This window comes from Rhipicephalus microplus, unplaced genomic scaffold (assembly GCF_043290135.1).
Source record: "Rhipicephalus microplus isolate Deutch F79 unplaced genomic scaffold, USDA_Rmic scaffold_17, whole genome shotgun sequence".
In the NCBI taxonomy this organism is placed as follows: Eukaryota; Metazoa; Arthropoda; class Arachnida; order Ixodida; family Ixodidae; genus Rhipicephalus; species Rhipicephalus microplus.
In genome coordinates this window covers 15,540,888-15,552,995 of record NW_027464590.1, presented here as the reverse complement: position 1 = coordinate 15,552,995, position 12,108 = coordinate 15,540,888, and positions in this window count along the sequence as shown.

Here is a 12,108-nt window from a genome sequence, read left to right as displayed (position 1 = left end):
CCTGAAAAAAAACGAAGATGGCTGAGCGTGCTGACTGCCCCAAGGTGGGCAAGAAGGAAGACGAGGACGCTGCGATCATCAACCTGTTGGCCACTCCGGCACTTCTCTGCGCGACCAAAATAAACGGCCCCTTCAGCCGTATACGTCCTGGTCCTCTTTGTGCGTAACAGATTGGTGGAGGTGCGGTGTAAAACAAAGTGAACGACGAGAGCTTCACCACCAGGACTTCGCCGCAGCCGCCACCTTGCCGGACTTGCACCTGAGCCGATCGTAATGGTGCAAGATTAGCCATCCAACGCTTCAAGGCCAACTCCATTGGGTTTCGTGCCATACTACCAAGTCCCACCAACCTTCAGAGGCAAATCGGGAGAAGATGTCGACGCGTGGCTCGTCCAGTACAAGCGAGTCAGCAGGTCCAATGGCTGGGATGCCGCCGCTCAGCTCATCAATGTGGTCTTTTGCCTTACGGTACTGCGCTTATGTGGTACAAAAACCATGAGGACACATTGAACATGTGGGATGTTTTTATTGCGGAGCTGAAAGCGTGTTTCGACTACTCGAGCGTCAAAAGGAAGCGGGCTGAGCAGACATTGTCTCAACACGCGCAGCTTTCAGGTGAGACATGTATCATGTATATAGAGGTTGTGCTGACGCTCTCCAAGGTGGTCAATGCTCAGATGTCAGAAAAAGACAAAGTAGCACATTTGCTGAAAGGCATAGCCAAGGATGTCTATAATTTTCTCATCGAAAAAGAGTGCCTGAGCTCGGTGTTCAACGTCATTCGGGGTTGCCAAGCTTTCGAACAGCTCAAAATGCGCAGGATTGCTACAAAGTTCCGCCGGCTCACAAATGTTACAACAGTTGCCAGCACCGACATGAGCTCCTGCCCAGACCTGTTCTCGACAATTCGACAAATTTTCGCGAAGAACTTTTTTGCTATGGAGAACAGACACAATCAGCAGTCGATCTTCATTTTGTATGCGACCAATATTCGGTATATGTGCCACGTGAGGCTGTGACTGTGCCGCCGCCTTCTACGACCCCTTGACAATCGATTGTTAGTACAGCAGCTGTCGAGTACAGCGCACCCCCACAGCAAAAGAGAACAAAACGCTTGCCAGCTCCTCGCCATGACCGGCCCCCTCAGCGTCCGCCTGCTTCACGTTGCTCGGTCTATCCCTATGATATACGGGACAAACCAACCCACTGCGCCAGGGAAGATAATGTTCGATTCATCGACGAAGAAACAGTGTTTCGAGCTCTCACAGATTGCTACTCCTGTGGTGTCCCAGGACATATTTCGCGATTTTGCAACTGTCGACGTTGCAACCATACCGCAGTATGGCCACCCACCACACTTCGAACGGCCTTCCGAACGACTTCGCGACGACCCGCGAGCAACGTACTATTGCCCACCACTACACTCTTCACGATCGTCTGATCGACCGCACGACGACCCGAGGGCAACACACCTGCTGCCTCGCGACGACTACTGGACACACAGCTTCCGGAATCACTCCCCTACATCTGACAGGAGCTTGACGCCTCCACCAATTTCGGGTTCCCGTTCTCTTTCACCGCAGCACCGCCGTCTTCCTTCTCGCCGAGCTTGGGGCTGCCAGCACGTTCACCCTTCTTCGTTTTCTTTCCAGGCATGCGCAACATTCCTTCCTTCGCAGACAAAGCCTGATGTCGCGTATCCGCTGACATGTTTTCTACGGAAGATTATTCCCTTAGAGTGGACTCCGGAGTGCGACTATTCTTTTCGTCAACTGAAGTTTCCCCTTACGTCGCGGCCTGTTCTTCAACACTTCTACCCATCAGCTCCAGCAGAACTGTACACAGATGCCAGTGGCTTTGGAATTGGTGCCGACCTAGTTCAAAGCTATGGTAACCGCGAGCACGTAATCGCCTACGCAAGTTGCTCCTTGAGTAAGCCGGAACAGAATTATACTGTCACAGAACAAGAATGCCTCGCGGTAGTATTTGCGATTCAGCGGTTTTGATCTTACCTATATGGACGCCCTTTTACAGTCGTCACTGACCACCTCTCATTGTGTTGGCTCATCAACCTTCGGGACCTTTGCGGCCATCTAGCACGCTGGACACTTCGGCACCAAGAGTATAACTTCATAGTCTCGTACAAAAGCGGTCGACGACACGCCGACGCAGATTGCCTTTCGCGCATGCTACTGAGCACTTCAGAGTGTGACGGCAATGACCTCGACCACCTCGCAGCTTCTGTGTCACCAAAGTTTCCCGACCTCAGTACTTTCAAAGACGAACGGCGAAAGGACACCAGACTATCATTGCTCTGTACAGTTCTTACAGCATGGCATTTCCGTGTACGCAACGGACTCCTGTACAAGAAGAACTTTTCCAGCACTGGCGCACATTTCCTCCTGGTGCTGCCAAAAAGCCTTCGGAAAGCGATTTTAAGTGCTATGCACGATGATACTACGTCCGGACATTTAGGTTCTGCGCGGCGCTCTACCGTGCTAAGGAATGCTTTCATTGGCCGGGAATGCGACAGTCCGTCGAGGCGTATGTGGCCAGCTGCACGCAGTGTCAATGACACAAACACCCATCTAATGTTTCGGCTGGTCTTTTACAGCCATTGCCACCTCCAAGCACACCTTTCCGACAAGTGGGCATTAACCTCGTGGGCCCTTTTTCAATGTCGGCTAAGGGGAATCGCTGAATAATTGTAGGCGTCAATTACCTCACGCGTTACTGCGAGACGGCGGCCATACCAACCGCAACTGCCAGCGACGTCTCTGTGTTCTTACCGAAGCACGTTATTCTCCGACATGGCCCACCTCCCGTGATCATCTGTGATCTTGGACGATAATTCACGGTAGATATAATAGAAGAGCTGCTTCGACTGAGTGAGTCCCACCTTCGTCACTCGTCGCCATACCACCCGCAAACAAATGGGCTCACAGAGCGCACCAACCAAATAATTGTAACCATGCTCTCTATGTACGTGGCATCCAACCTCATGAACGGGGATGACGTGCTACCATTTATAACGTACTCGTTCAACACGGCGAAGCACGAGACAACAGGTAATAGCCCCTTTTTCTTAATGTACGCACGACCACCACGGCACACACTCGACATAGTTTTGTCATTCTAGACGCACGACAATCCCTCTGTCGCTAAAATCTTCTGCCTCGCATAAGAGGCGCGTCGTATTGCTCGTCTACGCACTTTGGCATGACAGAAAAAATCGAAGGCACGCAACGACGTCCGCCACCGGCCTTTAACTTACCATCCAGGCGACTTAGTGTGGCTCTGGACTCCGGTACGAAGACCCAGGTTATGCCAAGTGTTCTTGGCCACATACGACGGACCGTTTGTTGTTCTCAACAAAATCACGGAAGTCGTGTACACAATAGCTCACCTCACGAAAATCGGTAGAAGAGCCGCTAAAACGAAAGCAGTATATGTCGCTTGACTGAAGTTTTGCACACCAAGGTGAATCAACTACCCCGCCCAACGGGCTTCGTCTGCGAAGGGAGGAATTTTGCGCATGCCTGCAAAGAAAAAAAAGATGGGGAAACGTGCTCGACGCCCCAAGCTGGGCAAGAAGGAAGACGACGATGCTGCGATGATCAACCTGTTGGTTGCTCCGGCGCTTGTCTTCGCGACCAAAATAAGCGGCCTTTTCCGCTATATACGTCCTGGTCCTCTTTGTGCGTAACAATACGTAGCAAGTCTATTCCCTTGGCAGATTGAGAGTGCTCCCTATGTGGTCCATTGGCAGATCTGGAGCAGCTCTGTCGCGAGATCTAATCGACGGAGAAACTTTTTCTGCTCCGTAAAAATTGGCGAATTCGACCGGAAGTCACAAGCTCCGCATGACATGAAACAGTGCCAACTTTGGGCGCGCCATTGGACGCTGCTCGCGTCGGTGGCGGCCAGCGTAGGAGCTCGCGTTTTGCTCGCGTAGCGTCGCTGTGTGCAGCATGCCCACTCGAAGAGAGACGCACGCATCGCGTTTCACTGTGACCCTGCCATTGGCAAAGCGAGCACGTGCGTTCCATTGGTAGATTCTCGCCTGGTGCCCTCCGCCGCCAAAGTGGAGTGCTCCGGCACAGAGTTTACCAACGACTCCAAATCTGCCAATAGATGACACCATTGGTGGAAGAAACCGACTGCTCGCGCTCCACAGCCATTCACTGGTCCCTCCGTATATATGGGCAGTGGATCTTGACTACCAAAGTGGTGATGGTAGGAGATTTCTCCTGGGCATTGTTGCATATTGAAAAATAGTAGCGCGCGCATTAACAAAAAGCAGGCTGAGGGTCTCTGTGTCCAATCGAAGTGTTCTGTCTCTCATTGCCCATTAGCAGCAATTATCATCTTATAGTAGGAAAAACCAGTCCACCATTTTCTGCTTTCCGCCTCCCAGGTTTCTCTCCTACGCAACGCTTTGATTAGCGCCAGCGTCAATGCCACCGCCAGTCCAAAAGCGCGTCCGCACTTTGCATCGAGCGGATTGAAAGCGATAAAATTTGCCGGCAATTTACCTGCTTTACCGCCTAAAGACCGCTTCACATGACATACATGTAGCGATTTTTAGGTTGTGAATTCACTCGCAGCGAAAAAAAGGGCAGTTCGCTCCCACAGCAGCGGTCCGCGGTAAGCATCTAACTTGTTGGAAATTTTCGCTCTGATCGCAGCAGCGGGAGCGAGTTACGATCGGGAACCGTCGAAATAGGGCTGGTCCGGCCAAGCCGTTGAAATAGAGTCGACGTGTTTGTTTTGGAAATGGCCAATGTTGTGCAATTTAAATTGAGTTTAGACGGGAAAGTGTTCTTAAATGACAAAGCAAGTGGGCCTTCGTTACCATTCACGGAAAGTTCATGATATCATAATGCACATTACAATACATTCGTGTCTGTCACAAAGAGTGGTGGCAAGAAGTGGCCGCTCCAGTCGCAAAGCGAAAATCGCGGACCGTTCGTGGTCCATGTGAAACAAGACCGCCATTAGCGACGGTTGCGAACAGAATGATTGGAGTGAACGGAACGATCTTTTTTCGCTGCGATCGCGGCTTGTGAAACATTAAGAGGCTGGAAAACCGTGCCGTGAGGCAGGCGCGAACAATGGACTTTTCCAGAAATTGACGCGCACCCTCCTACGGTAGCTGCAAAGAATTATGGGAAATTGGAGCACCGGCGGAGTGTCATCTGCTCGCGGAAGCGTTGGCTCACCCCGTTTCCCACAGCGCGCGGGCGTACGAACGCATCGTTGCGGGAATGTCGTGCGTCATAACCCTGCTTTCATCTGCACAGCCCCGCCACCGTGGTGGTCTAGTGGCTAAGGTACTCGGCTGCTGACGCGCTGGTCACGGGAACGAGTCCCGGCCGTGGCGGTGGCATTTCCGATGGAGGTAGAAATGCCGTAGGCCTGTGTGCTCAAATTCGGGTGCACGTTAAAGAACCCCAGGGGGTCGAAATTTTCGGAACCCTCCACTACGGCCTCTCTCACAATCATATGGTGGTTTTGGGACGTTAAACCCCGCTTATCAATCATTCTGCACTCATGGAAGAGGCACCACCCAATGCAACATAATTAATGATTAACCTATTAATGATTTGGCAAATTATTCACGTACCCGCGAAAAGGCCCATTGAATTGAAAATTTTTCTCGGCTTTTGTGGCGAGTCCCCTGTGCTTCGTTGATCGTACTTCAGCGTAGCGAAAGGTTTTCTCTTTTGTTTTATTGCCAGTATGACCGTACAGCTCATTATCAGTACATTATGCCGGGGACTGTATATCGCGATATGCTTCTGCACGATACGCAGTGCAAGACCATGCACTTCGCGAATGATATCAAAATTACACCCTTATGAATGAATTCAAATCCCACTGTTTCAATACTAATTGCCTGTTTCGAATGGTGCGTATGCGAAATGTTGCACTTGGGACGCTGAAAGTAGTAAAACCCAGCTACCAGCACGTCCGTAGAGCGGATACTTAGCATGCAGTAATTGCTTTCAAACAGCGTAAGACCTGCTGTCTCTGCGTAGTTCCTGCTACCACGACTGCGAGCTGGAAATTGACTTGAGAATTTTGGACCTGACTGCGCAAACAGTAATGACCAGTTAACAATTGGAGCAAGTGTACAACCGAATGGGTGTCAGTGTGCATAATTTACACATTATTTTTGTCTGCTATTTCAGCTCCCGTGATCTCTTGTTTCTTTACAGTTTATGGGTATGCTAGTTTAATGATTTGTCGTTTGTGTAGATTTGTCTCTCTAAGCTGCCCAAAACATACAACTATTCCCGTCACCTTCTTCAAAAGGGCCAAGGACAAAACATCTGAAGAGCTCACACCAGGCGTATTAAGAAAAAACAAATTGTGCAGTATGAACATTCTTACGGTGCTAATAAGCACTCACTACCTGGGCACGGATGATTTGAGCCAGAAAACGTTGCTGTGGAAGGCTGTTAATGGTGAGAATGAGTTCAAAAGCAATGGTAAAAGCCTCATTCAGTGTGGGAAAGGTATAAACGGGCACAGCAGTCGCCTACATAAGCTGACAATGGGCAAGAAACTGACGGCGAGTGTAGGTTTTGTATCGATAATCATGAAACTACATCTAGCGCTCTTTGCCTTACCATGAACAAAAAAAAAAGGAATATGCTCGTAGCAAAAATAGGTGAGGTCTCTAAGTTTATGGTCAATAAAAAGCCGATGCGATCAAACATAGCCATGCAGAAAACAACAGAATTAACACTACGTAACGGCGCAAACAAAAACAACAAAAAAACTCGCTGGATTTCTCACGCATTCACATGATTATGAGAGACGCCGTAGTGGAGGGCTCCGGAAATTTCGACCACCTGGGGTTCTTTAACGTGCACCCAAATCTGAGTACACGGGCCTGCAACATTTCCGCCTCTATCGGAAATGCAGCCGCCGCAGCCGGGATTCGAACCCGCGACCAGCGGGTCAGCAGCCGAGTTTCTAGCCACTAGACCACCACGGCGGGGCAAAGCAGTACAAAGCGACGATGTCGTCTCTTGGCGTGATCATGGTACCGTCATGATGACCTTACACATTCCGGTGATCCTTGATGTCCCGATGATATCGTGCGGGGACGCCATCAAGCGATGATTTTAGCATCACTCATCTTGACGCCGACGCCGCGGGGCGCCAAAGCCACCAACGGTCAATTTTTGATGAGTCATCTATAAGGTTTTCGCCTAAAAACAAACTTGAAACTCGATCGTTTGCGTCCCGTGTCGACGACGTCGAGTGTCCGAAAAAAAAAGAAACATCACGTGATGAGAGCATATATGACGCCAGGCATCGCCAATAATTGTGACATCATCAAAACATCACGTGACTCATGTGATCACGTCATCGCATGACACCCGACCTTGGTTCAATGTAATCTGATTTAGAGGCAATGCAAACTAAGTTTTGCAGTGCCTCCAATTTAGGAGGCAGTGGAAAGCATGCTAAGTACAGCAAGTTTTCAAAGGATAGTGTGAATGGTAGCGGGCTGGGGCGTCGGCCGGGGAGGTGCAAAAAGGGCACTGGCCCCCTTCAAACCACACCGACACCTGCCCACGCCCAAGCTACCCTAGTGCTCTCCTGCAGCCGCGATGCAAGTTGGGTTTGCAACCACGGAAAAATCATGCTGACAGTCGTAGACTGGCGGGGAAGGATAAGTACAGCGACCGAAAAGAAAAAAAATATGGCTTTCGCCATTGAATCGCCTTAGGTGGATGGATAAGAAAACCTGTGAGTTTTTAAAGAGGTATGTAAGCCTCTCACCTTTAAAAAATAGCGTAGTTATTGACAGGTAAAGCTGCAAGTTTAAACTCATAGCCCCGTAAAACAGCTAGTGAGGACAGAGTTAACAAAGCTCCAGCTTAGCTGCAGCACCAGAAACATCGTAGCCATGAAGTAGCACCGAGCAATGAACGGATAACATGAGTGTTGGGACTTCAGGTCCGAAAATCACGATGCGATTATGAGAGACGCCGTAGTGAAGGGCTCCAGAAATTTAAGCACACGAACCTAAAGCAGTTTTGCCGCCATCGAAAATGTGGCCGGCGCGACTAGAATTCAACCCGACACTAGACCACCGGGCCGGGTAAGCAATGAATGAAAAGTCCAGTGACTTTCACGTGTTATCACATTCCCGAACATAGCAAGCGTGTCCGCCGCTTTCCTTATCCGGCGTGGTCAGTGAATATTACGGTTATTTGTCAGGAACAACACCGTCTAGTATGCGTGAATGAAAGTCAGAGTGATCAGAAGAAGTGTTTCTTCAGAATAGTAGCTCCTTACACCAGCCAAACCACTCACGGCGCGCGATGGAAGCAGGTGAAAGCGGGAAAGTGTCGTCTGCTCTGACCGCCGGCGCTACGCTCTCCTATAATGCCCCAGCGCCGATTCACTAGAGGAAGGCGCGGCGCTGCCATTTTTGGAATGGTCCATTGGTGCGAGCAAACTGTTCCGCCACGCAAAAGCCGATCGCGTTTACGCTTCACAGCTTTGGCTGCACAATCTAGAACCACCTGATCTAAACAGCCGTTCGCAGATTCAACATGACGGCAAAGCCGTCCTTGGTGGATCGCATCGGGTCAAATTCTTAACCACTCGTGCAGCACGACGAAGTTTCACGGCCTCAACGAGGACGCGTTTATCTAGAGCCTTATTTGAATTACGGTCACCGAGAACACTGGATGTAAACGGTGAGCCACCAGTCGGCATGCCTATACAGAGTAGAGTGTCTCGCGTTTGCACAGCCGGCTGAATCAGCCGCCGCCGCCGCCGGTTCATTCACTCAGGTCGTTTTTGCTGGCGTATCTTCCGAAACAACGTTTGAAATGATTTGAGCTGTTTCTTTTCAGTATTTTGCAAGAACAAGTAGAATTCAGTATGAAATTTAGTATCAAGAAAACAGACAAAATTGAGTGGATTCTCAAAGTAGCGAAGGTGGCGGTAGTGGCTGTGCATTTCACCAGGGGCAAAATGAATGTGAACACTTTCAACGAGCGCGGATGTAGTTTTCCGGCCCGGAGTCGGATGTTTTCGTTTTCGCTTCACTTCTCAAGTGTCACTATATGGTCTAAGCGTCGGCAAAACTTGTGTTGCGTTTAGTTAGTACATAGCAATATAAGAAGAGACAGTCTGTTTCTTTCCTCAATCCATTTTTTTTGTTTTTTCTTATAGTTGCTGACCGCTAGGGGGACGTATAGACCAGACGCGTCTCGCATGGGCTCCTGCTTTTCGTGCTTTTTAACCCGAAACAAGGCCAGTGACGAACCTAAGAGTTTTACAGCCTCAGCCGCCAAGACACGAGGAATCGGCGGACACCAGCTTCTTTTGGGTGAGTGCATCCTGTCTCAAGATATAAGACTTAATTCCCGACAAGCGCGCGTCCAGTTTATTAAGCCTAACGCCAAGTTCGTTCCTGAGCAAAGCAGCGCGGCGCGTGCACAACGCGCTCAGGCGTTCTTGACGGCACGGCGCGAGCGCTCGCGCTCACCGTGGCGAAAAGCTTAGAATGAGCAGAGACGCAGCCGCAGCAAGCGAAATGCAAAGAAATCAGCAAGACGAAGGAAATACAATGCAAACTGACCCAGTGGAGGCAAACTAAACAACAGAAAATTCGTGGACCTATGACGCTGGCAGTGGCAGAACAATTGCAACGGAAAGCGCTTGGATCACGAGAAATAAGAAAGACAAGAAGGCTGTCGCCAATCCAAGGTCACCGGCCAACCAACCCACAGAGCAGCCACCTATCAATGAGCAGACGCTAAAGTCATCACCAGCGCAGCAACAACGCAGGCCCAAGATGCCACCTCTGCCGCTCGATGACTTCAAGATCGTCTACCGCCCGCAAGCAGGTCTTGACCTCGCTAAATGGAACACCGTCGCTGTCACGCATGCCATCGGCAGAATGAGTGGACTATCACAGCAAGACTTTAACCACAAGGTACGCGTACAAGTCCAGAGAATAGAAAACCTAATCATAGCAAGCACCGCCGCCAAAGAAGACGCCAAGAAGCTGGTAAGCATCCAGAAAATACATCTTGGAGGAAATTTTTACACTGTGAACGGCAAATCAGAACACCGGACGATGTCTCCAGAGGCGTCATCAGTAGCTTGATACCCGGTACGAGCACCACAGAGCTCATGGCTGGAATTCGCGCACCGGCAAGATACATAGTTCTTCATGCCCGAATGCTAGGTCAATCGACCGCGGCAGTCGTCTTCTTTGAAGGACCGCACGTTCCCTACTACATAATTTTCCAGAGCGTAGATTTCCGCTGCAGACCATATCGTAAATCAGTGCAGTATTGCCGAGCTTGTGGCAATACGGGCACCGCCAGGACGTCTGTCCGAAACTTATCCCGGATTTCTGCTATAAATGTGGCAAGGCCGGACAAACGCAGGGACACGAATGCGCACCCATCTGCAAGATCTGCGGGAAAGGACACGAAACAGCAAGTAAATAATGCGAAAGGACACTGAAGCCAGGTCCACCACCCTTCAACGTAAGACAACAGCGGCTCAACAGGCTTCAAGAAATAGACAACAACTTGAACGCCAGCGGAGAAGAGTTCCCTGAGATTAGCATATCGGCCACTACCTCTAACAGTAACAATGAGGGCCGCGTATCCACGCGCAGCAGTTCCAAGTCAATATTGCGTTCGAGTTCACGCTCCCACTCTCGCAGGCGTTCCGTCTCTGCGCGCAGTAGATCCAAATCAATACTGCGTTCCAGTTCGCGCTCCCGCTCTCGCACACGCTCGCGTTCCGTTAAACGTGCGAGCTACGTTGCCATGGCAAGTGGATCTAATGACCGCAGCAGCTTAACCTCCTCGAAGTCCGACACCTCATCCATACAGGGTCTCGAAGATAGACTGAAAAACCAGCAAGAAAAGCTCAGAATCAGCACAGCCAACTGCAAAGCCAACAAAGTCTCATAAATAAACTGCTTCAGAGTCAAAAACGACAACAAGAGCTCATTGACAAACTACTTGAAAAGTGCACGCATCAGCAAGGACATTCGGACAATGCAGAACAACAATATCAAGAACAAGCAAACTCAAGCACAGAGCCGGCAACGACGCTGACCAAGGTAGGCGTCCAAGTCCTAGTGAACGCAAGGTGCACAATATTCGAAGAATCTTTCATGAATAACATGCACGCCACGATGGAAAAAATTGTCCAGTCTGCAATAGAAAAAACAGCCTCAATGTTTGAACACAAGATCACTGCGCTTAATGCCAAAATTGATGGGATTGCTGCGCAAGTCAACAATTTCATCGCGCACGTGAAGAAAACTTACGTAACCATGGCACAGTTCGACAGCTTGAACAACCCACGCCGAATGACTCGGAAGAAGGCACGAGCGAACAATCACAATGCCTCTCGCTCAGTCTCGCCGAGTCGCGATGGCAGGCGTGACATCGAATCGATTGACGATGGCAGTCCCTAACCATAAGTATAAGAACCAACATTCAACTTTACGCATATGGCAATGGAACTGTCGGTCATACCACCCTCGACACGCAAGCCTACAAGAATTCATCAAGCTTAACCAACCAGACATCATTGCACTTCAGGAAACCAACACGTAGAACGTACGACTGCAAGGCTACACGACCTGCACACAAACCCATCGAACTGCCATACTTGTCAAGAAAGCACTTTCAACGCAAAAACACGAAATCGAGGACACTCAAATAGAGCATACCCTGATGAAGATTCTGCCGGAACGAAAGACGCAGCAAAGTCTTTTCATAACCAATATATACAGCCCCTCACGAGACCAACTACCAGACTTCGATCACTTCATACGAGAAGTCAGGAAGCGCACAAATGGCCACCAGATCATAATAATGGGAGACTTTAACGCCTCTCACACGGCATGGGGCTATCATATCACCACGAGGAAGGGTTCTAGAGTGCACGATACTGCTCAATATCACAGACTAACCCTGTGGAACGACCTTCTTCAGAAGACGAGAATCGGGAACAGCGTTTTCAGGGATACAAACCCAGATCTTACATTTACGGCGAACGTTACTAGGGCAGAGTGGAGTGTGCTACCGGAAACTTTAG